The following is a 25,182-nucleotide window of genomic DNA, read 5'->3' as shown; positions in this document are numbered from 1 at the left end:
TAAATAAAACAGAATACAGTTGAATTCAAATTGAGTCTTGTATTAAGGAAAAATGGGAATATTTGTATTTAAGACTTTATTGACAACCTTGAACATCCTGAACACCATGAAGTTGTTCTAAAAGTTGAATTTGGATTTGGGTTACGTTCATTTAACCTTTGTCAAGATTACCAAAAGGTGTTTATTATCCTGGGATATTCTAGGTGTTCCAAACTGTTTTGCCCATGTTCGCATAGTCGACGTTACCACCATTGCCAATGTCAGCCTACAAAAGCTAATATATAACGCATGTGAATATTTCTGACCAGTCTTATTTTTAAGTAGAGTACAAGATTCAACCGACACTTAGATGTCAACGAGGAAAAAAATTCGAATTTAATCTTTATTCATTGTGAAAATTGCAAATGTGTGTTGAAAACTACAGTGGCGCTTGCATCGACGTATTTGGGCAGTGTTCTATAGTAAAGTCTTCGAATGTACATGAATAATTTTATGTGTTTCACCATAAACAATAGCATTGCATAGTCTACTAGGATCCGTGAAGCACTTGAAATCTACAATGTCATTTATAGACACTATAGGGATATTTCAGGTCAGCCAAACTACCTTGGAGTTCAGAACTTCAGGTCTACCCTCATAACAGTAGCCATATCTGTTCTACTGAGTAACGTTCCATAACACAAGTTTACAAAAAAAAAAAAACGAAAGTCGTGAACTTCTGTCGACGACCAAATTTTTTTAAGCACAATTTAGTGCTGATTTCGAAACCGACCTTCAAAAATTTTTTAGAAGAACAGTTTTTGAGTTTTAGCTCAATATCGAGTTTTGCAACTTTTCAAAATATGTAATTTACTAAAATTCAAATATATTGCGTTTTGTTCAACCAATTTTAAATCTTTTTCCATAAATTAAAAGCTGAATATAATACCATTCGATTATCTGAATACAGGTTTTGCGTCAGATTGATGAAATTCAAGATATTGGCGAGTTTTAGGGACGATCTTCTTAAATTTTAGCAAAATTCCCAAAAATTTAGAAAAATTCCCAAAAAATTTTGAAGAAATGTATTCTTTTCAATAAGTAAAAAACAACTTAAAAATTCTTTCTCGATGTTTATTTGACATATCATATGTAGGCAAGTTACAGTAAAAATTTCAGCTCAATTGGAGCATTGATTACGGAGAATGGGATGTTTGAAGTGAGCGACTTTGCTTAAAAATAGAACAAAAATCGATTTCAAATCATCAACCTTGTATGGAAAGTCGAAAAAATTTCCGCTCTACTGTAATTTTTTTCTTTCGCGTTTTCGAACTCAGGGCATGATTCTACACCAAAAATGATCATCAGCTTACCGAGTTCAAAAATGCTGTAAACTAGTGTAATCAACCGCTGTTGCTGGACCAATCTGAAGTGTACTTGATATTATTATAAAACTTTGGGACATTCAGGGTCTTTCAAACTGTTCTACAATGAAGTCCTTCAAATCTGCAAGAATAACTTTATGTGTTTTCGCCATAAATAATAGCATTGCATAATCTACTGGGATCCGTGAAGTTCTTGAAATTTCAAATGTCATTTAGAGACTCTATGGAAATATTTCAGGTCAGCCAAACTACCTTGGAGTTCAGAACTTCAGGTTTACACTCGTTACAGTAGCCATATCTGAGTAACGTTGCATAACTATCAAAGTAGTTCAAGAAAATGCAGGGTCATTAGCCGAATGGTCATTAGGCTGAATGGTCATTAGGACGAATGATCACTAGGCCGAATGGTCATTCCACAGTTAGTAACTGAGAGCTTCCTCTGCCAATGACCATTTTGCATGTGTATATCGTGTGGCAGCAACGAAGGTACTTCATGTCCAAGGAAGTCAAGGAAATTTCCATTACGTGAAGTTGAATGGCCTTCGGTCGAATGATCTGGCACCGATCGAAGAACAATAAGTGTTGTTAGATGTTTTTGGGATATTATAGGCCATCCTTACTGTTATGGAGCTTAGTTGATAAAAATAACCACGGTAACATTAGGTGAATTCGTTTCAGAAAGCAACGTTATACAACCAAATAGGATCCATGAACCTCTTAACTCTTAAGGGTCACTTTATGATAATTTTGTGATATGTAATTCAGGGCACCCAGCCTTTCATGGAGTACACAACTTTATATCTACACTTGCGAAGCTAGCCTGCTACACTGAATAATGATACATAATGAACCATATTTGCTAATATTCTTCAAAGACTAGAAGGTATTGTTTGAAACCTTTGAAACATTTAAGATTCAAATAACCGTCATTCAGTCATCAGCAATCATCAATCATTCAAATGCAGTTTGCTTGCTATAAATCTAAAAACCGCCATTGAAAATCATTTCACTGTTATCCAGATTGTGAGAAGGAAACAGTGATAAAACTTTATTAAATTTGGTTGTGATTTCAGTGAAAAAAAAAAAATGCTTTTGTTTTTCTGGTAAAGGATGATGGTTTGTTTCCTCTTAAGCTTGTTTAAACTTTTATGAAACTCATTTTTTTAAATCTGCATTCTTTATAGTCATTGTTTGTGCTATAAATAGTTACGTTACCTAGTCTAACCCACTCAGATTTGTGAACTTCTACGAAACTCAAAGCCATTCCAAAATACCTTTGAGATATTTCAGGATTACTAAACTTCCCTACAGCTAAGAACTTCCAGCAATGGTGAATGTGGAGCGGACCTAGTGTGATGGTTAGAACACTAGACTATCACGCCGAGGACCTGGGATTGAATCCCACTCCCGACAAACTCGCAAAATGTGAGTTCTTCCTTCGGAAGGGAAGTAAAGCGTGGGTCCCGAGATGAACTAGCCTAGGACTAAAAATCTCGTTAATACAGATTAAAAAAAGCAATAGTGAAGATAAGACGAAGCCACACCTTGAATTTTCAAGAAAACACATCTCAAGAGCCAAATAACAATTCGTTCGTTTTAAAAAGTTGATCAACTATTCAGCGCAAACCGTCTTTTGGTTCTCCAGATTTGTACTCGAGATGTGGCTTCCTCATGTCTTCGCTTTAACGTTTGTATAAAAAATTCTTTCTCGCTACATAGAGTAACCCTACAAAGACAATCATGTTCACTGCATAGTTGAAGATCACAAGGCATTCTTAGAAATTTTCGGGGTATTTTGGGTTATCCGATCTGATACTGTCTTTTGAACTTTCAGAAGACTTACTGGACATGATAGATTACAAAAATAAGCTTTAATTAAAGAAATTACCGTTACATCCATAGACTTTAGGACCTATACTTAAGACCAGTTTGGATGACCTGGGATATCCCAACTGATCTGAAACTGTCTATTAAAGTTTCAGAAGACTTACTGGAGATGATAGTTTACAAATCGTAACTTTTTATAATGACATAAGTTACCGTTACACCCGTAGACTTTAGGATATAAAATCAAGAATAGTTCGGATGACCTAGGATATCCAGAAAAAAAAACTATATAATAATGCTTGAAAAAATTCCGGCTTCAAAGAAATGAAGGAGGATCGAGCTGAGTCCCTGGCGGAATCCCGGGAGGAATTCCTGATGGAAAAGAGTATGTGAAATAAAATGTTGTACAAATTCGCATTTCAATTATATCTCTCCCTTTCTCGACGGTCCCTTCAATATCAAGATGTGCGAGTGTCGGCTATATAAGAATTTAAGTCCTGTTACAAGTTATAATTAAATCACTACAAATGCACGGATCCCACGTTGGACGCAATGTTTCAACAAATTCAATAGATAGAACATTACAAGTGCACGATAAAATTGAACGTCACAAATTACCGCATACAACACAAAACATAAATGAGTCCTTCCTTACTAAAGAGGATAACGAAATCTAATCTCAGAATGACGAGGTTTCCTAGATGGATTTTGAAACTGAATGCGGCACTCCGAATTGGATTTATTATGAGGCGTCTACGATTTGATGCCTGTGTTAGGCAACGGTTACTTGTCTTTAAGTTAATCGTACACACTAAGATTCTGATTTTCTAACTCATCACTAATTTTTTCACTGAGGTCCTCTTTTTGCCGAGTTCTCAACAGCAGATTTAACTCGGTACACGCGGTAATTCATCTGTAATTTTTGACAGCTCATTTGCACAACTCATTTACACATTTACAGAGTATTCAGCAAAAAGGATAACCGAGCGAGTCGAGTTAAATCTGCTGTTGAGAACTCAGCAAAAATATGGGGAAAATACAGAGCTGATCTTAGCGTGTAGTTCGAAATGTCCTGAAAGTAGGCTATTCGATTACGCTTGAGCGTTACAAATGTTTAAATACGTTCAGGAAGTAAAAGTTTAACGCAAAATGCATAAACAACAATATTTAGACAAGTAATAACATTTTTAAAGTAACAACCAGCATTCACATTTTTCAATAGAACCTTATCTGATCCCATCAGCAACAAGTCTATTCCGAATGGTTTTCCGAAGAATCCACTTATCAAGGTTAAACCACCGAATTAAATAAAAACGCACGATCTGGAGGAACCAAGTGTGAGAGAAAAAAAAGCTAGTGAGCGAGCTCTGATGCACGTACAACAACCAGATCGTTCCGTATACATACCTACGTTCGTTCGTTCTTCGCATGACCACCGGGGCCAGAGCCGCTATCTTATCTCATCACACCGGCCGCCGACGATTTCGAATATTGCTGCCGTGTTGTGTGTTTACGTTGCTTTCGAAGTGTTGTTATAGGACTTCACCGCTCGACACATCTCCCCGCCTCCCGCACGTTCCCTGGCATTTCGGTATCCAAGGAAGACGGATACGGCGACGACGACGACGACGCAGGTCACACACATAACTTTGTCAGATCACAGAACTTCGTCTTCGTCGTCGTTTCGTCGTGCTGGTTGAGGGGGGTCGTGCTTGGGGCAAGCAGCACAAGGATCGCAATGGAATTAGCGAGCGACGATTTAAAACCACAAAAGAAAAGCGGCCAAACGAATCTTTACTGCTCTCTGGCGTAGCAGCACGACATGGTCTGGTCTGGTCTCGGGTCTGCTCTGATGGATCTTCCCGATGGACGGACGGACGGACCAAGATCAGGATGAAGACGCGGTGCATTCCACTTTTACGAACGAGCCACACAAAGCGTAGACGCGGATAGGATAGGAATGCTGCACGGTTCGCTGATCTGACAGCGTCGTCGTCTTCTTGATATACGCCAGTGATGATGACTCTCTGCGGCTACACCTAGTAAGGAAGGTTTTTCGCGTTTGCTCTTCCCGGATTTTCATACCACGACGTACCCTCGACTCACACACGTCGCGTCGTCGCTCGGTTCGGTTGATGATTACGGAGAGAAATAATATCAATTAATAATGAGGTTAAATCATTTATTATTATCGTCACGCTGATCGTGTTTGATTTAAAATTCTTGTCCGTCCGCTTCATGGCTCCACGGCGACGACCGATCGCTTAAACCGCAACGCAAGCACAGGCGTCTACAAAGCAAACAAAGATTGAACGAATTGCCGATCTGATCACAACACTGCACTACGTCATTAGAGATCTTCTCGGTTCCCTTCAGGCAGGGCAGTTTTTTCTCTCTTCGCATGTCTTTTATGCAATTCCGGGAAAATGAAACAACATGTTTCTTCGTCGTTGGCTCGTCTTGGTCATTGCTTTCATTGGCGCAGATATCGTGCGAAAGTAATACGGGAATGCGTCTTCTCTCTTTTGTGTTGAGCCTCTCGTTGTCATCATCATTCGCGTGGACAACGTTTATGGTTTGCAACATACATGTGCGTCCAGTATAGATACTTGAGCTACATTGTCAACAAAGTCAGAGGATGCGGTACCGAAGGACTGAACCTCAGATTGATCATGCACCGTTGTCGTCCCGTCGTTTAAAAGGATTTTCAATTTCTAACTCTTCAGAAGTTAAATCACTTAATACATATAAAAACTTCAGTTGATTTGCTATGCTGGTTTTGGTATTGTTCATTCGGTTAAAAACTAAACTTTTAATATCGCGAAAATCGATTTATCTCTAACACCATGCAAATCACAATAGTACGCCTAATACTCGATTCATGACTGCCGCTCTCCATCCTCGGTCACGCTCCACGCTCCGTTCGCTCATCGTGCTCTCTGTGCCACACGTCTGCCAACCGGACCAGTAGTGAACACCAACTTTACAGGGTTGTTGTCTGGCATTCTTGCAGACCGTACCCTTCCGACTTTCAGGATGCTGGGTTCGCCATAGAATGTAGGGATCTCGTGGCTCATCCTTCTTCGCAACATACCGTGCAGAACCGCCGAACCTCACGTCCGTCCGTCAAGAGTCCGCCGCCCTTTTCCCTGCATATTTCTGCTCGCGGCACGAAGCCGTTGCGGGATGCGTAGAGCGTCTGGTAGAACTTCCGTGTTTCTTCGGTACGACACAGCAGTTACATTTAGTTACACTCCGCTCCTTCCAGGCGGCGCTTTTTCTTGCGAAAGAGACGGGTCTGCTGTTACCGCTTATGTTTGTAACGTTCTACGTTCTGCCGGGTCCCTTGTTGCAGCATTACCGCTCGCGCTGCGTTCTTTTATTCCAAAACCGTTCTGCACCCTTCGTCGAACCATTCGTTCCGTCGATTCCGTTCCACGTACCCCATGGAGCTCCCGGCTGCATCGTTGATGGCTGCTTTCACTGTTCTCCAGTTGTCCTGTAGAGGGGCTTCATCGAGCTCGCCCTCGTCTCTCAATGCGGCCTCCAGATTCTGCGCGAATGCTGAGGCGACATCCGGTTGTTTTGGACGCTCTAGGTTGTACCGATTATTGATGGCGGAGAGTTTTGGGCGCATTTGACCATCAGTCAGAGTGGTAGTGGTCGAAGTCGATGTTGGCGCTACGCTAGGTCTTGACGTCGATAATGTCGGAGAAGTGCCGTCCGTCAATCAGAACGTGGTCGATTTGCGATTCCGTCTGCTGTGGTGATCTTCAGGTGTAACGATAAGGGAGGCTGTGTTGGTAAAAGGTGCAACGTGTGGCCATATTTTTGGATGCGGCGAAAACAATAAGTCGTAGGCCGTTTTTATTCGTCTGCTGGTGGGCGCTGAACTTTCCAATCATCGGTCTGAATTCCCCCTCCTGCCTTACCCGAGCGTTTAGATCTTCTATGAAGATCTTGACGTCGTGGCTAGGGGTCGCAGTACCGACTACTTTTGATGAGTACCGGTATTTCGGTACTGGGTCTGACAGTACCGGTAGCAGGGTTGGTAACCATCAGCTTCGTCGCTGACCAACGACGAAAAACTAAAAAAGTTCGTCACCAAATAAAACTCCGTCACTTGCACCATCATCGTCGACCGACGAAGAAACCACGACGAGGACGAACCGAAAATAAAACAGGGAGCTATAGTTTTCGTCATTCTCTTTTGTCTCCTTTTGCAACGACGAAAAACGAACATGCATTCGTCACATGGCATCCGACTGCAGACGAAAGGTGAACCAGTCAAGCTTTTATTGACGATTTAGCCTTGATGCTTCCGAGCTGTTGAATTAGCTCTGTTGGTATGCTTGATGTGCTGCAAATCCGAAGGTTTTTGGTTCGATTCCAAATAAAGGCGTGTTTCATTTTTGTATTTTTTTTTCTGATCAGCCATTCCCGTGAGGCTGATTATTCGTTCGTTCGAACAGGGCGATGCAAGCAACTCGACGAAAATGCCAATAAAGAGAAACGGCAAAACTTTTTCGTCACGACCAGCAAACTGACTGACGGTGTTTGAAGAAAAATATTCAAGAGCTGCTGACTCAGTGACGCTAACTTTTTATTACCCGTTGTCGTCAGTGATTATGCTTCAGCTCCGATGACTATTAACAACCCTGACCGGTAGTACCGGTAAAATACCGGTACTGGGAAATTTTTCACTAAAATAAAGAATAATCTATTTTGCACTAGAAATCCACAATTTACCAGTTATTTGTGAATTCCGATTTCCAAGGAAGTCATATAAGCTAAACAAAATGCTAAGTTTAAAAAAATATAGATAGATAAAAAAATATAGAAATAAATTAGTTGTTTGAATACTGTTTTTGGAGCTATTCTTTAGCTTCTACGCAGTTTCATAGGCAGTATCTCGGTCAATCTGAAATGAAACAAGAACAACTATACCTAAATCAGATAGATAGCTGCAAGGTGAAAATGGAAGAAGGTTTAACTTATTTTTCCTTGATGAGGCTATCAACGGATTCTAAAAACATAAGAAATAACAAGAAACCCTAATCTAACGAGTTTTATTTCAAGCTAGTGAATTCATATCCAAAATTCAACGTTCATTAAATCGATCATTGCTATGATATCCTGGATTTTCAGAAAGGTTGCATATATGTTTGTTTGACAAAGCACTTGGTTTCAAATGTTTTCGTTTATTGGCATTGCATATTGGCTATACTAATGACCAGATTACAGCACTTCGGGAGAGATTTCACGGTACCGAAAGTACCGGTACCAAGGCTCAGTCAGTACCGGTATTTCGGTACCAAAATTTGGTCGGTAATACCGGTATTTTCGGTACCGGTACTACCGGTACTACATCCCTAGTCGTGGCTTGGGCAGCGGTCGTACTCGCATTCAAGCTGCGCGTAAAATGCGTCCTTGTCATCATCATTGCTTCCGGAATATGGGCTGTGCGCGTTTATTATGCTGAAGTTGAATCGGCCCTTGATCCTCAACCTGCACATTCTTTCCTCGATCGGCCACCAACCGATCACGAGCCTCTACATATCAATCATGTGTTGCCGCAGCTCTGGTAGATGGTATGATTTCCTCTAAACGTTCGCACCATGGATCCTGTCTAACACACCTGCAGCGCTACGACACCGAACCCGTGGTCCTCCTGTAGATCCAATCGCAGTTTCCAATCGCAAGTCCTTTTTGATCGCTGGAGTCGTTGCCGTTGGTCTCGGTTTGTATTATGCTGTTGCTGATTTTCCACAAATCCCTCCTTCCCTGTCAGCCTAAACCCAAGGTCCCACCAGGGTTTGTTATTCGCTCTTCCCTAAAGTTGCTCGTAGTTTCCTAGGATAGGATGTGACACCTGCAACTTCTCTGTCTAATTTCACAGCTTGCTGTCTTGTTTTTCCGCGTTGCTAAGATTATTGGTCCCCAAATTGGTCTCTTTTGGGCTGACTAGTTGTCGTATCCTATCCTAGGTAGTTTCCAGCCGGTACTCCGCGGAGGTAGAGATAGGTGATGCTTCTAGTGGATCACAATGGGATCTGAATTACGCAACATACTCAGCTTCTACCGTATTTTTAGCACACCAACGTACTACCAAAAAAAATCAAACAGACACCGCTTCGCAAAGACTACAGACACAGAACGAACCAAAAGATTGTAAGCTCCCACAATGTCAAAAAACAAGAATAGGGAGCTAACATTTTAGAATGAAATCTCCCAGTTCCCCTGAATGATGACAATAAACATTGCCGAAACGTAGGGAAGAATAAAACCGTTGTCGTTCCAAGGAGGTTTTTGACTTTGTTAAAAAACAATTTAATTTGTTCAATGACTTTTGTTAAGTAGTTCAACACTAATCGTGAAAAGGTTCGAGAACCTCTGCGACCAGCAGACATATTTACAATCAATAACTGCTAGTACGAAATCTGCCTCACGAAAACAATGAGGTGGTGATAGAATCGCCTGAAAAATGTAAATATCGCATTCTTTTACTTGGCATATGCCCCACTCCACGCCATTTGTGCTTATGGTTAAAAGAGGAAATGAGTCAATGCATGTAATGAACGTGCGGACGACGGTCGTCATGGTTGATGGTGTATTTAGAACCAAAAGAAACCAGACTCGTAACTGTGTTCTGGCGGGCACCCCGGGTGATTAGAATCGACGACCTGACAGGCAAATCCGACAAATCTAGCTCATTAAATGTTTTGGAGCAAACGAGGGAAGCCGTACGTACATACGGTCGCTAGATCTCACAAATCATAGCCAAGTCACAGACAAGCAGACGTAATTACTAGCCCTTTATAAGGATTTGCCGAAATCTCAACCGATAAATATTTTTTACAGTTAGTGCAGTAGACTTTCGCTTGGTGCAAACGCTTTAACTGTAAGTCTGCTAAGTGCAACAATTTTTCAGTTATCGCACCGCTATCTGTCAAAATGAAAATGTCTACTGCGTTGCCATGTTTTTCTGATGCACTACAGCTGCAACGCGATATTTTTGTGTACATATTGGCGGCAGCCAACATGAGTTGACAACGATTTGGCGTCTGTCAGTCGTTGCAGTTAGCGAATTACATTCGGTAACTGAATTGTAAACATGTTGCACTTATCGAACGTCTACTGTAACTTTAAAATTCTGTTGCTTTGTTGAAGCTCGACAGATAAACGATAACATAACAGTAAAAATCGTCGAACGCGACTAGCTGTGTACGGATTTTATGACTATGTTTTATGCAACAAATCCAGAGAAACGCTAGCGTTTCCCGACAAATAAATACTAAGGAAAACGCCTCTTGCTGTGGATTTTCAAATTAGGTGACTTTAAAATCACCAGTATAAATGTGACCTGTATTACCGTGTGATACATCTGGTTCTCGGTGGCAGATCCACGCCACTCAACACACGAAGGCTCAGCTCAGCGGGCGCTATTGACTCACACAGAGAGTTTGTATCTCCGAGACGGTCCTGAGTAACAGTGTTTACCTATATAGCTGGTGATGAGGTAATCGAGTTGATAACAAAGGCGATTGAAATTCGTAATGGAAATTTTCCGAAAACGACTGGGGCGTTTGTGTTGCAGCGGCGATTCTAGACCGTCTAATTGTCGAAGATGATTAAACCGAGCGAAAACCGGTTTAATTGAGCTGCCAGCGTATCGCATAAATCAGGTTCGGTTTAAATGGTAGCTATCGTGTATACTAGAAACCACGAAAATAATAATTCATTGTATAATAATATGTATGGATTGAAGGTTCTAATGGGTCGTGACTAGATTGATGGAAGAAACCAATTTACCAGGTAACGTATTGAAGCTGAAATGCATATCAATTTGATGACAACTAGTTAATACGTTATTAAAAAGTCTTCAATATCTACCGTTAAATATGAAACAAATTGTAGTACACTGTACGCTACGCCGGTCGTAGGTCACGCCTCAGGGTTTCAATTCTCCACAGTCTTGTTTGAACTGCCTCCATTGAAAAGTTACTCGTATCAGCGAGATTTTATTCACCGCACTACTGACTGGCGGATTCTCAACACGACCGTGACTTTGAAAGTTCAGAGGATGACGGGGAAACAAAAAAAAAACGAAACAGAAATGAGTTGCATTTTTTCTAGTCGATTTGACGGACCGGCGCGGCGGCGCGACCACCACCAACCACTTAACCTGGACCATTAGCACGCAACAGCGAAAGAGTCTTAATTTATCTAACGGTAGCCAGCCAGCCAGTCGATGATGGTAACCTTTATTCATTGGCTCCAATTTTAGGCATAATAGTTAAGCAGCTAAACAGTTTATAGACGAGAGATCATTTTTTTTTCTTTTCTGAGTGCTTTCTTCTGACGTGAGGGAATTGCTGGGCTTATTCTCTTTAATCTAGGAGAAGCAATCATCTGATCATAATAGATGCTGCATACAAAAATGATGTTCTGTCTGGAAAGTTGAGGCAAGTAATATTCCCATGTGGTTTGGCTTTGATATAGTTAACAAATCCCTGAAACCTGAGCCAAAAATGCAAGATTATTTAAATCTGAAATGCAATGCAAAGTTCTCTGGAGACTCAAAAGATTGGTTGAAATCAAGGCTCAAATAAAATAAACCTGCTGGCCCCGTAGGTTTGAAGTTAACACTTTGGTTTTGTATGCAGACCGCCATATGGAGGACATAGGTTCGATTCCCGATTCCACCGCCAGCATTTTTTCCTTCTTCTGGAGCCCATAGTAAAGGCACGACTTCCACTAACGTTTTGTTGCTGTTTGCTGTTCTCAGGTGCTCATCGAAATGCTATTTCTACCTCACAATCACTTCACGTTCATCTGTGCAGAAGTTCCCGTCCTGCAGTCTGCACACACGTCTGCTCCCGTCCTGCACACACGTCGGTTCGTGGAACAAAGCTGTTGCGGGATGCATTGAGATTCTAATAGAACTTCCGTATATCTTGAGAATGGACCAGGGATCTCTTGATCATGCGGAGGGTTACAGGATGGGGGTGTTGGCTATACCGGCTGGAATACAAACGGATCCCTCGCGAGGATGGTGCCTGTTGAGCCACGTGACCAAGTGGTGTCCAATTTCTGCCCTGGCCTTCAAATGCTCAAGCACCGAACGCTGGTTAAACTGGATGGTAGCGAAGATCAAGCCAAGTAAGAACGGGCTTGATCACTTCTTCCGGGTCATTTGGAACTGTAAGTCGTAAACCCGTTTCGCTCGATAATCTGCATTCTGTCAGCTACGCTACCTAAGGGTGTAAGTAGGTCTCCTACGATGATCTTGATGTTGTGGCTTCAGCAGCGATCAAACCGAATCGAGCTGCCAAGCTGCGCCCAGCTTACGTGTATTGGTTCTCCAGTAGATCAGCGAGTGAGCGAGTGCTTCCGATGATACAGAGATATCTGTAGATGCTAAGGTTTTTAGAAGCAAAAGTTCACTGTCGGCGTACGGCCGAAGTTCCCACCGAAGTCCTTAAGGTTGCACTCTCGACTTCAGACGTAAATTCAGCATACGAAACGATATAAATTTCTAATTTTCATTGGAGAATAAATAAATCAAAGGGGTAGTCGTTTCGTTTCAAATGCACACCTACTTACTTATGAGTCAACGAAGCCTATAATAAAGCAACCGATTGTTGTAAACACACTAAACGGGCAGCGACGAATAAATTGTTGCCTGTTGCCGCAAACGACCGTATGTACCGACCGACATACCGACATACCCACAGACAGACTATAGGTACGCTTTGCAGCAAAGAGAGTGAGAGAACTGTGCGGACTGATGGAAGGAGCTTGTGAAACGCGCAACAAGTTCTCGTGTACGTACGGTAGAACTTTGCTCGCGCGTGTATCAGTCAGCAAATTGTTTGCGTGTGTTCGACGAATGACGAAAAAAAGTTGACATTCCGGTAAACCGGTGCTGCGGTGGGTGCAGTTATCATCTCGACTCGACAGCAGCACACCTAAGAAGACCAACAACGATCTAGAAACCAGAATCTTTAGCAGTAGGTATGGGTCGTTTGGGTCAGAATGTTGATTACTTTCGTACAGATCCTCAATGGAATCTCAAATCTAAACAAATTAAGGTCAATTGATGTACAACACTTATAGATCGATTTTAAAAATACTCTAAATGGCGTGCAGCAATACACTGCAAAACCACAGATTTATGGATCAATGAGATACATTCCTCGTCACTGGATTTATGGCAATGGTCATTATTTGCTTGCAAGATAGAATCGTCCAGTGACGCAGAAGATTGCATGCGTTGACCATTTGCCAAAAAGAACCAAGAATAACACATGATGACGAACCGTACATGTTCATGAAAGACGGTTCTAAAAATAAATCAGAGCACTTGGCGACTGCGACTCTATTACTTCGAATGGTGTCATTGTATTGCATACTCTGTTGTTTCTGTTGTTATAATGCCTGTTTATATACCGAAACAAATAATAACAAGTTCGAACGAGTGATGAAAAAAACCCCGCTGAACAGTATCATCAACAGAGACAAGCAAAGAGTAAACCGGAGCTCGCAGAGAGTAGATTGAGTAGGTATTCGCCTTGACGGAGGCTCTCTGAGAGAATTGCGCTTGCGTGAAAACAATTTTTTTTAACATGGGAAAGGATAGGAGCTGCATTTTCAAATGCTTCTAATTCTTTATAGAAATTTTTTCAAGCAAAACGTTCTTAATGTTATCGAATGAGATTTTGATACGCTATATTATAGACATAACATTGTGATTTAAAAACTTTTGTCTTAAACCAGTTATAATGTAGCTAATTGAAAGTATATTGCAAAACATTAACACTTTTTTCAATCTGAAGTCCTTAAAATTTTTTAGAAGCATTTGAAAATGCAGCTCCTATCCTTTCCCATGTTAAAAAAAATTGATTTCACGCACAGCGCAATTCTCTCAGAGAGCCTCCGTCAAGGCGAATACTAACATCAATACAGAGGCTCCACAGTCGTCATCGGTGGCGGTCCCACAACTGGAAACGTGATGATGCGTGATAACGAGTTATAATTCGTTTGAACCTACTAACAAATTGAAACACAACACAAGGGAGTCGACTTTACTATGGGGACTACCTATCATATTTTGGATCGCACTTGCTGTTATCATCACACAGGTACGTGTACTTATCTAAGTCCATTCATCGATTGAGGTGAGCTCTTACGACCGGCATTCACACCTTTCCCTCTTTATCAACTCCGATAAGTACTGGAAACTGAACGTCCATTGACAAAACAACTAATCAGTGGAGGGGAAGAGTTGATAATGAATTAAGAATTGTTACAAACAAAATGCATGAATTTATGTGCCTTCGCCATCAACGGAGTGAACAGAACACTCTATCTAAGTAATCATCAATGTGTGCAGTACCGACGGCAGCCTCAGTGCGATATACGCTGTCGTAAAGGTAACTTGAGGCAGAGTTGCCAATTATGGCTGCTGGATGGGGTGACTGACTCGATGAAGTGATGATTTCATATATTTGAATAATAACACTAGTTTACAGCATTTTTGAACTCGGTAAGCTGATGATCATTTTTGGTGTAGAATCATGCCCTGAGTTCGAAAACGTGAAGAAAAAAAATACAGTAGAGCGGATTTTTTTTCGACTTTCCATACAAGGTTGATGATTTGAAATCGATTTTTGTTCTATTTTTAAGCAACGTCACTCATTTCACACATCTCATTCTCCGTAATCAATGCTCCGATTGAGCTGAATTTTTACTGTAGCTTGCCTACATATGATATGTCAAATAAACGTTGAGAAAGAATTTTTAGATTGTTTTTTTCTTATTGAAAAAAATACATGTCTTATTATATTTTTGGAAATTTGGCTAAAATTTAGGGAGATCGTCCTTAAAACTCGCCAGTATCTTGAATTTCATCAATCTGACGCAAAACCTGCATTCAGATGATCGAATGGTATTGTATTCAGCTTTTAATTTATGAAAAAAGATTTGAAATTTGTTGAACAAAACGCAAGATATTTGAATTTTATTAAATTCCATATTTTTAAAAGTTGTAAAACTCGATATTGATGATGATGATGACGGTTTCCATTCATTGTAGCACGGTGTAGGTACGGTGTAAAACTCGATATTGAGCTAAAACTCAAAAACTACTCTACTTAAAATTTTTTTAAGCACGGTTTCGAAATCAGGGCTAAATTGTACTTCAAAAATTTTGGTCGTTGACAAAAGTTCACGACTTTCGTTTCATTTTGTAAACTAGTGTAATGTGAATTTCGCAAGCTCTTGATGTTTGGATTATTCAAAAGTATGAATTGTTTACCTGTTTAAGTGATATTAAACGGCTAATTCTGCGGTCACGCAGCTGAAAAATATTATCACACTCATTGAGAGTGTGATCCGAATAATCGCTGTAATGGCTGAGATTTACCACTTTAAAATTTTAAGTGACATATCCATCATGGCTTCCGATGCTGATGGTGGACCACTCAGCATTAAACCGTTCTAGTCTTCTGGTGAAGCATCACAACTTCCTTTGACTTGAACGAGATGGAAAAGAAACTTGGATTTCGAAAAGAAGACTCACATTTCGAATAGGAAAATATAAAATCTCAGTACGATAAAAGATCGAAGTTGCTTTATATGGGTGGCTCCATTTTGAGGAACATTTACGATAACCTACCAGATTAGTTATTTATGTAACGAGTTGCAAAAAGTTGATTTTTTCAGCACGAGTCGTACATTTATCCAACGAGGCTTGCCGAGTTGGATAAATACGAAGAGTGCTGAAAAAATCGAGTTTTGCAACGACATACATACATTTATTTGTTCAACATCATTAAGACAAGACATAATCAACAATAGTACGCCACAATACTCGGTTTGTGGCTGCCGCTCTCCATCCTCGATCGCGCCCAATGCTCGCCAAGTCACGCTCCACCTGGTCCGCCCATCGTGCTCTCTGCGCTCCACGCCTTCTTGTGCCAACCGGATCCGTTGCAAACACCAGCTTTGCAGGGTTGTTGTCCGGCATTCTTGCAACATGCCCTGCCCACCGTATCCTTCCGGCTTTGGCCGCCTTCTGGATGCTGGGTTCGCCGTAAAGTGCAGCGAGCTCGTGGTTCATCCTTCTCCGCCACACACCGTTCTCCTGCACACCGCCGAAGATCGTTCTTAGCACGCGTCGCTCGAGAACTCCAAGTGCTTGTAGGTCCTCCTCGAACATGGTCCATGTCTCGTGCCCGTAGAGGATCACCGGTCTTATTAGCGTTTTGTACATGGTGCATTTGGTGCGTGGGTGAATCTTTTTTGACCGCAGTTTCTTCTGGAGCCCGTAGTAGGCCCGACTTCCGCTGATGATGCGCCTCCGAATTTCACGGCTCACGTTGTTGTCAGCCGTCAGTAAGGATCCGAGGTAGACGAATTCCTCCACCACCTCGAAAGTATCCCCGTCTATCGTAACATTCCTACCCAGCCGGATCCGGTCGTTTTCGGTTCCGCCTACCAGCATGTACTTTGTTTTTGAGGCATTCACCACCAGTCCGACCTTTGCTGCTTCGCGTTTCAGGCGGGTGTACAGTTCTGCCACCGTTCCAAATGTTCTAGCGATAATGTCCATGTCGTCCGCAAAGCACACAAATTGACCGGATTTTGTGAAAATCGTTCCCCGGCTGTTGAGCCCGGCTCGTCGCATCACACCTTCCAGCGCGATGTTGAAGAGTAGACATGAGAGTCCGTCACCTTGTCGCAGTCCCCGGCGAGATACGAATGAACTGGATAGTTCACCCGAAACCTTTACGCAGTTTAGTTTTGCAACGAGTTCCATACAAAATTTTATGCAATGATTTTTCCCATAATGCAACCCATTTGAGTTGCATAATGTTCATAATGCAACTCAAATGAGTTGCATTATGAACATTATACAACTATTTTTCATTATGCAACTCATTTCAGTTGCATAATGAGCCAGTTCGGAAAAAATGGCCATTATGATATCAAAATGAGTTATATAAAATGTAAATTAGGATACTGAATTGCATAAACACCTTTATATCCCCTGTGTTAAAAGATTCATCGTATAACGAAGCTGCCATATCTAAACTCGATGCTTGTTTTGAACCATTTCTTCGGCGGACATACGAACGCCACCAATTCAGACATATTTTGGAAAATAATTCAGAACTTTTCTCGGATTTCTTGTTGAGACTATGGGCTCATGTGAAACGCTGGTGACACCATAAACTGGATGAAATGATTCTGGATCATATCGTTGAGAGGTGTGCGCCCAACAAGAGGACAAGAGGTCGGAGGGGGCAGGAGATTTTCTGGGACCGCTTGCAAGTGGCCATAAAATGTTGGTAATACTCGATTGTTTAGCCGTTTTACTGAGGTAATAATGATGAAGCAAATCACAGCAGACCTCACGGTCCAAGCCCTTTTCGAAACATTTAGTCGTTTTGACATTGTTGCGGTCAGATAATGGCCCGCAATTCACAAGCGAATCCCTTCTGCAGGGGATACGGTTTTGTACAGCGGAAAACCACACCTTACTGGCCGCAAGCTATTGGGGCGGTTGAGAGAATGAGTAACATTTCAGGAATTTAAGGAACTTCTAGCTCATGTAAAACTTAATGCCTGATTCAGCCACCGGCGTTATTTGCACGAGATCGAGTACTAAGGAACAAATTGTCAAGCCTAGCGTACAAGAGACAGAAAGTACCAGAGATTGTGATTGGCAGAAAAAGGTGACAATTGTATGATTAAACGCTAGAAGACGATGCGCGACCGCCACGCGTCTGATGTTTTGAAAGAAGGGGACATTGTTGTAGCCAAGAGGATAGAAAAGGAAGACACTTGATAGCAGTTTGGGCCATGAATAGTTCGAAAAAATCGGATGCAGAGCTGCAATCTTTGCAGACAGGAAGAAAATACCACAGAAATGTAACGCACCTAAGGCAAGTCAGTGGAGATACAGAATGACACGTAGATTATACATCGAATGAAGTGCTTTTAATCGGCATTACGGAATCGTTGGTGCCGTAGAACAAAACGGCAAGACCCGTGAAAGCAGAAGACCAAAGCAACCTAGCTACTGGCGAGACAACGTCACAGCAATAGCATGTAACCATCAGTGATGGTCATGATTGATTTACAAACGAATATCCTTGGCGTTCAATTAGAATAGTCGTATCAACATAGGAATCACAGCAAACATACGACATATTCAAATCGAACGCCAGCTTTGTACAAGTGAAGCACATTAGGTACGATACAGAAAATGGGATCGCGGTATGAGATCAGGAGGGTTTTAGTGTACGACAGCAGTGGAAGTGCCACGCGGAACAATTTCCGAAGAATCGGATGCTTCTTGGAACGTTAGAAACGATGATCATTGAAGCGAAAAGTATGATCAACACGCGACAACTAACCGCTAGATTTGATAGATCAAGTCAAGAGGCATTAACGCCAAATCATTTTCCGCTGGGATGTTCAGCAGGTGTTCAGCACTAGCAGTTTCCTCTCTGACTATCGAACGGCCTCAATGAAGAGAGCAGTTGGATCTTGACGAAACACTCGGCTGATGCGTCTTGGAGACACTGAATAACGGAATATCTTCCGATGATATCGATACACTGTAAGTGGTTCGATAACGTGAGGGACTTGAAAGAGGGAGATTTGAAGTTGATGGTCACTATAACTCATTTCTGTATCATAATGGCCGACTTTTCCGACATCATGTGTTTGTATTATGTGCATTATGAAACCAAAATGAGTTGTATTGTGAAAAATCATTGCATTAAAGTAGTTTGCGCAACAAGGTGCAGAATGAAGACTTTTACAGCACGAGTCGTACATTTATCCAACGAGGCTTGCCGAGTAGGATGATTATGACAACAACACTCGTCGAATGACAACAAAAATAATCCCGATCCCCGATCCGTTAACATTCATGTTAAAATGTATGATGACCATGACCAACTTGAGCCTGTTTTGGTTGAAATCAATTTGATTGATATAAACGTCATGTTCGCCAAGCCCTGTGACAGCACTGATAAACTTCTTTGTAGCTTGTAGGCTTCATATAGTCTTACTGGGCTTATTTTAGTGCTTACTGTTTATAGTGCCTATAAGAATTAGGAATGCTTACATAGAGATTTTTAGCACTGAAAAGCTGAGCTGATAAATGACCGTTATGCTTAGAACAGTGCTTAATGGTTACCTGGGTATTCTGTTCAAATTTGGACAAACGTATGTCGCATTAAGTGGATTGCGCAACAAATGCGGGCTATGACATTGTCATTATTGTTACGAGATGTTTGAAATTTGATTCAGTGGTTTTCGGGCAAATGCAGATTTTCTACTCCGTACAGTATTAATAAAACCGTGGTAAACCAAAGATACACACATACATTTATTTGTTCAACATCATTAAGACAAGACATAATCAACAATAGCACGCCACAACACTCGGTTCGTGGCTGCCGCTCTCCATCCTCGATCGCGCCCGATGCTCGCCAAGTCACGCTCCACCTGGTCCGCCCATCGTGCTCTCTGCGCTCCACGCCTTCTTGTGCCTACCGGATCAGTTGCAAACACCAGCTTTGCAGGGTTGTTGTCCGGCATTCTTGCAACATGCCCTGCCCACCGTATCCTTCCAGCTTTGGCCACCTTCTGGATGCTGGGTTCGCCGTAAAGTGCAGCGAGCTCGTGGTTCATCCTTCTCCGCCACACATCGTTCTCCTGCATACCGCCGAATATCGTTCTTAGCACGCGTCGCTCGAAAACTCCGAGTGCTTGTAGGTCCTCCTCGAGCATGGTCCATGTCTCGTGCCCGTAGAGGATCACCGGTCTTATTAGCGTTTTGTACATGGTGCATTTGGTGCGTGGGTGAATCTTTTTCGACCGCAGTTTCTTCTGGAGCCCGTAGTAGGCCCGACTTCCGCTGATGATGCGCCTCCGAATTTCACGGCTCACGTTGTTGTCAGCCGTCAGTAAGGATCCGAGGTAGACGAATTCCTCCACCACCTCGAAAGTATCCCCGTCTATCGTAACATTACTACCCAGACGGATCCGGTCGTGTTCGGTTCCGCCTACCAGCATGTACTTTGTTTTTGAGGCATTCACCACCAGTCCGACCGTTGCTGCTTCGCGTTTCAGGCGGGTGTACAGTTCTGCCACCGTTCCAAATGTTCTAGCGATAATGTCCATGTCGTCCGCAAAGCACACAAATTGACCGGATTTTGTGAAAATCGTTCCCCGGCTGTTGAGCCCGGCTCGTCGCATCACACCTTCCAGCGCGATGTTGAAGAGTAGACATGAGAGTCCGTCACCTTGTCGCAGTCCCCGGCGAGATTCGAATGAGCTGGATAGTTCACCCGAAACCCTTACGCAGTTTTGCACACCGTCCATCGTTGCTTTAATCAGTCTAGTCAGCTTCCCAGGAAAGCCGTTTTCGTCCATGATTCTCCATAGCTCTGCGCGGTCGATACTGTCGTATGCCGCTTTGAAGTCGATGAACAGGTAATGCGTTGGGACCTGGTATTCACGGCATTTCTGGAGGATTTGGCGTACGGTAAAGATCTGGTCCGTTGTCAACCGGCCGTCGATGAAGCCGGCTTGATAACTTCCCACGAACTCATTTGTTTTAGGTGACAGACGACGGAAGTTGATCTGGGATAGCACTTTGTAGGCAGCATTCAAAATAGTGATCGCCCTGAAGTTCTCACATTCCAAATGGTCGCCTTTCTTGTGAATGGGGCAGATTACCCCTTCCTTCCACTCCTCCGGTAGCTGTTCGGTTTCCCAGATCCTGACTATCAGCCGATGCAGACAGGTGGCCAACTTTTCTGGGCCCATCTTGATGAGTTCAGCTGCGATACCATCCTTACCAGCTGCTTTGTTGGTTTTGAGCTGGTGAATGGCATCCTTAACTTCCCTCAGCGTGGGAGTTGGTTCATTTCCGTCCTCCGCTGCACTGGCGTCGTCGTTTCTTCCGTTGCCGTGGGCTCCCGTGCCTACGTTCTCCACGCCGTGCAGGTGCTGATCGAAGTGCTGCTTCCACCTTTCGATCACCTCACGTCCGTCCGTCAAGAGGCCTCCGTCTTTATCCCTGCATATTTCGGCTCGCGGCACGAAGCCGTTGCGGGATGCGTTGAGCTTCTGATAGAACTTCCGTGTTTCTTGGGAACGGCACAGCGATTCCATTTCTTCACACTCCGCTTCTTCCAGGCGGCGCTTTTTCTCCCGAAAGAGGCGGGTCTGCTGTTTCCGCTTCTGTTTGTAACGCTCCACGTTCTGTCGAGTCTCTTGCTGCAGCATTACCGCCCTCGCTGCGTTCTTCTCCTCCAAAACCGTTCTGCACTCTTCGTTGAACCACTCGTTCCGTCGATTCCGTTCCACGTACCCGATGGTGCTCTCGGCTGCGTCGTTGATGGCTGCTTTCACTGTACTCCAGCAGTCCTGTAGAGGGGCCTCATCGAGCTCGCCCTCGTCTGGCAACGCGTCTTCGAGATTCTGCGCGTATGCTGAGGCGACATCCGGTTGCTTCAGTCGCTTTAGGTTGTACCGTGGCGGTCGCCGGTACCGTACATTGTTGATGACGGAGAGTTTTGGGCGCAGTTTGACCATCACCAGATAGTGGTCGGAGTCGATGTTGGCGCCACGATAGGTCCTGACGTCGATAATGTCGGAGAAGTGCCGTCCGTCAATCAGAACGTGGTCGATTTGGGATTCCGTCTGCTGTGGTGATCTCCAGGTGTAACGATAAGGGAGGCTGTGTTGGAAAAAGGTGCTACGTATGGCCATATTTTTGGAGGCGGCGAAATCAATGAGTCGTAGGCCGTTTTCGTTCGTCTGCTGGTGGGCGCTGAACTTACCAATCGTCGGTCTGAATTCCTCCTCCTGGCCTACCTGAGCGTTCAAATCACCTATGATGTTCTTGATGTCGTGGCTTGGGCAGCGATCGTACTCACGTTCGAGCTGCGCGTAAAATGCGTCCTTGTCATCATCAGTACTTCCGGAGTGTGGGCTGTGCACGTTTATTATGCTGAAGTTGAAGAATCGGCCCTTGATCCTCAACCTGCACATTCTTTCGTCGATCGGCCACCAACCGATCACGCGCCTCTGCATATCACCCATCACGATGAAAGCTGTTCCCAGCTCGCGTGTGTTGCCGCAGCTCTGGTAGATGGTATGATTACCTCTAAACGTTCGCACCATGGATCCTGTCCAACACACCTCCTGCAGCGCTACGATGCCGAACCCGCGGTCCTTCAGTAGATCGGCGAGTATGCGGGTGCTCCCAATGAAGTTGAGAGATCGGCAGTTCCACGTACCGAGTTTCCAATCGCAAGTCCTTTTTGTTCGCTGGGGTCGTTGCCGTTGGTCTCGGTTCGTATTATTCTGTTGCTGATTTTCCGTTACAATGGTTTTTTACGGCTGGCTCGTAGGGCCTGACACCAACCCCCTACTTTCCGGAGGACCATAGTGCACAGTTGAGCTTAGAGTCCTTCCCTGGCACTCGGACGTATATCAGCCGCCCCTAACATGGGGATCAGACGCTGTTGTGAGCCGCTCCTCCTGGAGAACAGACGCTCAGGTTTGCCGAAGCAAACCCACCCTTCCCTGTCAGCCTACGACCAAAGTTCCCACCGGGGTTGGTTACCCGATCTTCCCTAAGGTTGCTCATAGTTTCCGGCCGGTACCGCGTGGAGGTAGGGATAGGAGTTGCTGGGCAGAGGCTAGTGGATTCCAATGGGATCTGAACTGCGCAGCATACCCAGCCTTTACTGTGCCGGTAAACCAAAGATGTTGTGATTAATATCTATGAAAACATATGTTAATTGATCCGCTTATTTCCAAACATGATTTAAAAGGTAAACAATAAAGTGTGATCACATTTCATTTTTATGCGCCATGCGCCATGGAGACGCATGGTGAACCAATTACTTCAGGAGTTACATCAGGCGCACCACACCTACGTAGTGCACGTTTAGCATAGCTATCTGGGTCATATTAATCCCAATGACATTTTGCAATTCAGGCTATTTTATGCTATAACTACTCAAGTTGCAGGTCGGATATCAGCATCCAATCGGATTTACCAGTTTATTATCATTTTTTGCAGTAACAGTTGTTGTATCTGTTAGAAGCTAGACAATGACGATCCACCAGTCCATTAAGGCGAAACTGGATCCATTTCCTCACTTTTTGATTTTTAATTATTTTAAAAATAACGAAGCAATATTTTCAAAATCGGTTTTCGTGCATATGTAGAGTATGGATCAACACACTCAGATGAGCTCGGCTAATTTTCATTCTTTTGCCGAGATCCGCACAGCCGAGCGCTCAGCAACAGCAATTAAACTGAGATATCAGCAAAAGCTCGAGTTTATTCATAGCAGCACCCATGGGTGCCGCTATCACCAAACATTAAACGTCAAGCGTTTAGCCGAGATTTCAGCAAATGAACTTTAACCGAGATCCGCACAGCCGATCTCGGCATTCTGTTTTAAGTGTGAAGGTATCTCCTGATTTTTTTTTCAGATGGAAAATGTTTATAGTTTTCACAGAAACCATTTTTGAACAAAATTTTACTAAAAAAATGGTTTCTGCAAAAACGAAAAACATTTTCCACCTGAAAAAAATTCAGGAGATACCTTGATCCATACTCTACATGTGCACGAAAACCGATTTTGAAAATATTGTTACGTTATTTTATAAAAAAAAAAACTAGGTGACCCCGGCAAACTTTGTCTTGCCTACTGCGTTTTTTGACGTTTCAAATCTTTAGCCAAGTCCAAGTCCCCGTTCAAAATGTATGAAAACCCGATTTTCAAAAACTCTCAATTTTTACATGTTTTTTGCCTCTTAAACCTTCCTTGAGTGAAAACTAACAGAACAAAACTAAGACGACCCAAATCGGACCCCAAATTAAACAATGAATATCGTGAAGATCAGTACCCATACGCAATGTATCTTCACGAAGATAAATCCAACACGTTGCGCAACTTGGCTAGAATAAATTTCATATTATACCAAATCAGATTATCGATACATACATGTTAATTAACAAACACAAGATTGTCCAAACTTACCTTATCGTGAGATTAGTGTCCTCCAAGTGGTCAACCTTCTCTCTCTCAAGATCGTCCGCGCAAGATCGCCACGAACTATTCTAACAAGACTCGAAACTGGTTTCAATTTTTCCCAATTTATCGTCACTTTTATGATTTTCAATAAACGTGAATAAATAATTCATCCACTTCGTCCCATTCAAATATCGCTGATGCCGCTGCTGTCGGGCCGGTTCTCTCGCGTTTCGTTTTCTTCACTTAGTACAGTGTGGAAGCAACAATCTTTTTTGCACTCATACACCTGAACAGAACACTGCTCATTTATATACACAAAGTGGCAGCGACAGCGGTGTGCTACTATTTATTTTTATCAATACATTTTCAAATTTGCACTTACTATTATCACACACTTACAGCTTAAGTATCGGCGCTAAGAAGCAATTATTTAACATGTACTAAATATCTAATCTTCACACACATCTCAGGGGGGTATGATCTCAGTTCCGCAGCTTAGAAACGTCGTATTCTCTCTGCATTCAATATTAGCACATTATCATAAAAGAGTCGTCAACTGGCTTCTTTGAACTTGTTTTATGACTTAATTCTATACACCGTTCATCAATCTCGATTAAGTTTCAGAACGTGAATTATTATCATAGTTGCACAACTCGTTGAACTTGGTTTCCGTCGACCTATGTTTGGGCACTTTTTCTGAATTCAGATCACCGAGAAACGCATATCACCCACTCACACTGGGATTCAAACTGCATGCATCTCCGGCATCAGAAAACTTGTTAATGCACATCTGAAATTCAACCGATGCCCACGCTTGGCACGAAAATGATTGAACGAATCAATTCGAACACGTTTGCAGGCCGGTTGTCGGTAAACGACTGAGCCGGAGCCCGAGTAGAGTGTCT

The 25,182-nt window shown here is 42.8% G+C and overlaps 3 protein-coding genes across 6 annotated transcripts in view; 1 reads left to right on the top strand and 2 right to left on the bottom strand.

Annotated features, from left to right (window-relative positions):
* LOC109431456 (ataxin-1) overlaps positions 1 to 25,182 on the bottom strand; it is a 142,487-nt gene that overhangs the window by 79,124 nt on the left and 38,181 nt on the right. For 2 of the 3 annotated variants that reach the window (XM_062845709.1, XM_062845712.1), the window contains exon 1: positions 24,284 to 25,176. The exons of the other annotated variant lie outside the window; for it this stretch is intronic. The gene's annotated coding sequence lies outside the window, so the exon portion shown is untranslated. Of the gene's footprint in view, positions 1 to 24,283; positions 25,177 to 25,182 lie in introns of those variants that run through there. 3 annotated transcript variants of the gene reach the window in all.
* The window catches only part of LOC134289701 (uncharacterized), a 68,499-nt gene that overhangs the window by 39,912 nt on the left and 3,405 nt on the right, over positions 1 to 25,182 (bottom strand). The window lies entirely within an intron of this gene.
* LOC109427666 (serine/threonine-protein kinase Smg1) overlaps positions 13,065 to 25,182 on the top strand; it is a 98,216-nt gene continuing 86,098 nt past the window's right edge. The window contains exon 1 of one of the 2 annotated variants that reach the window (XM_062845706.1): positions 13,065 to 13,204. The gene's annotated coding sequence lies outside the window, so the exon portion shown is untranslated. Of the gene's footprint in view, positions 13,205 to 14,249; positions 14,336 to 25,182 lie in introns of those variants that run through there. The other variant, XM_062845705.1, reaches the window with a different exon arrangement.

This window comes from Aedes albopictus, chromosome 1 (genome assembly GCF_035046485.1).
Source record: "Aedes albopictus strain Foshan chromosome 1, AalbF5, whole genome shotgun sequence".
Classification (NCBI taxonomy): Eukaryota; Metazoa; Arthropoda; class Insecta; order Diptera; family Culicidae; genus Aedes; species Aedes albopictus.
The sequence above is the reverse complement of the archived record's forward strand: the minus strand, read 5'-3'. Positions and strand labels throughout refer to the sequence as shown.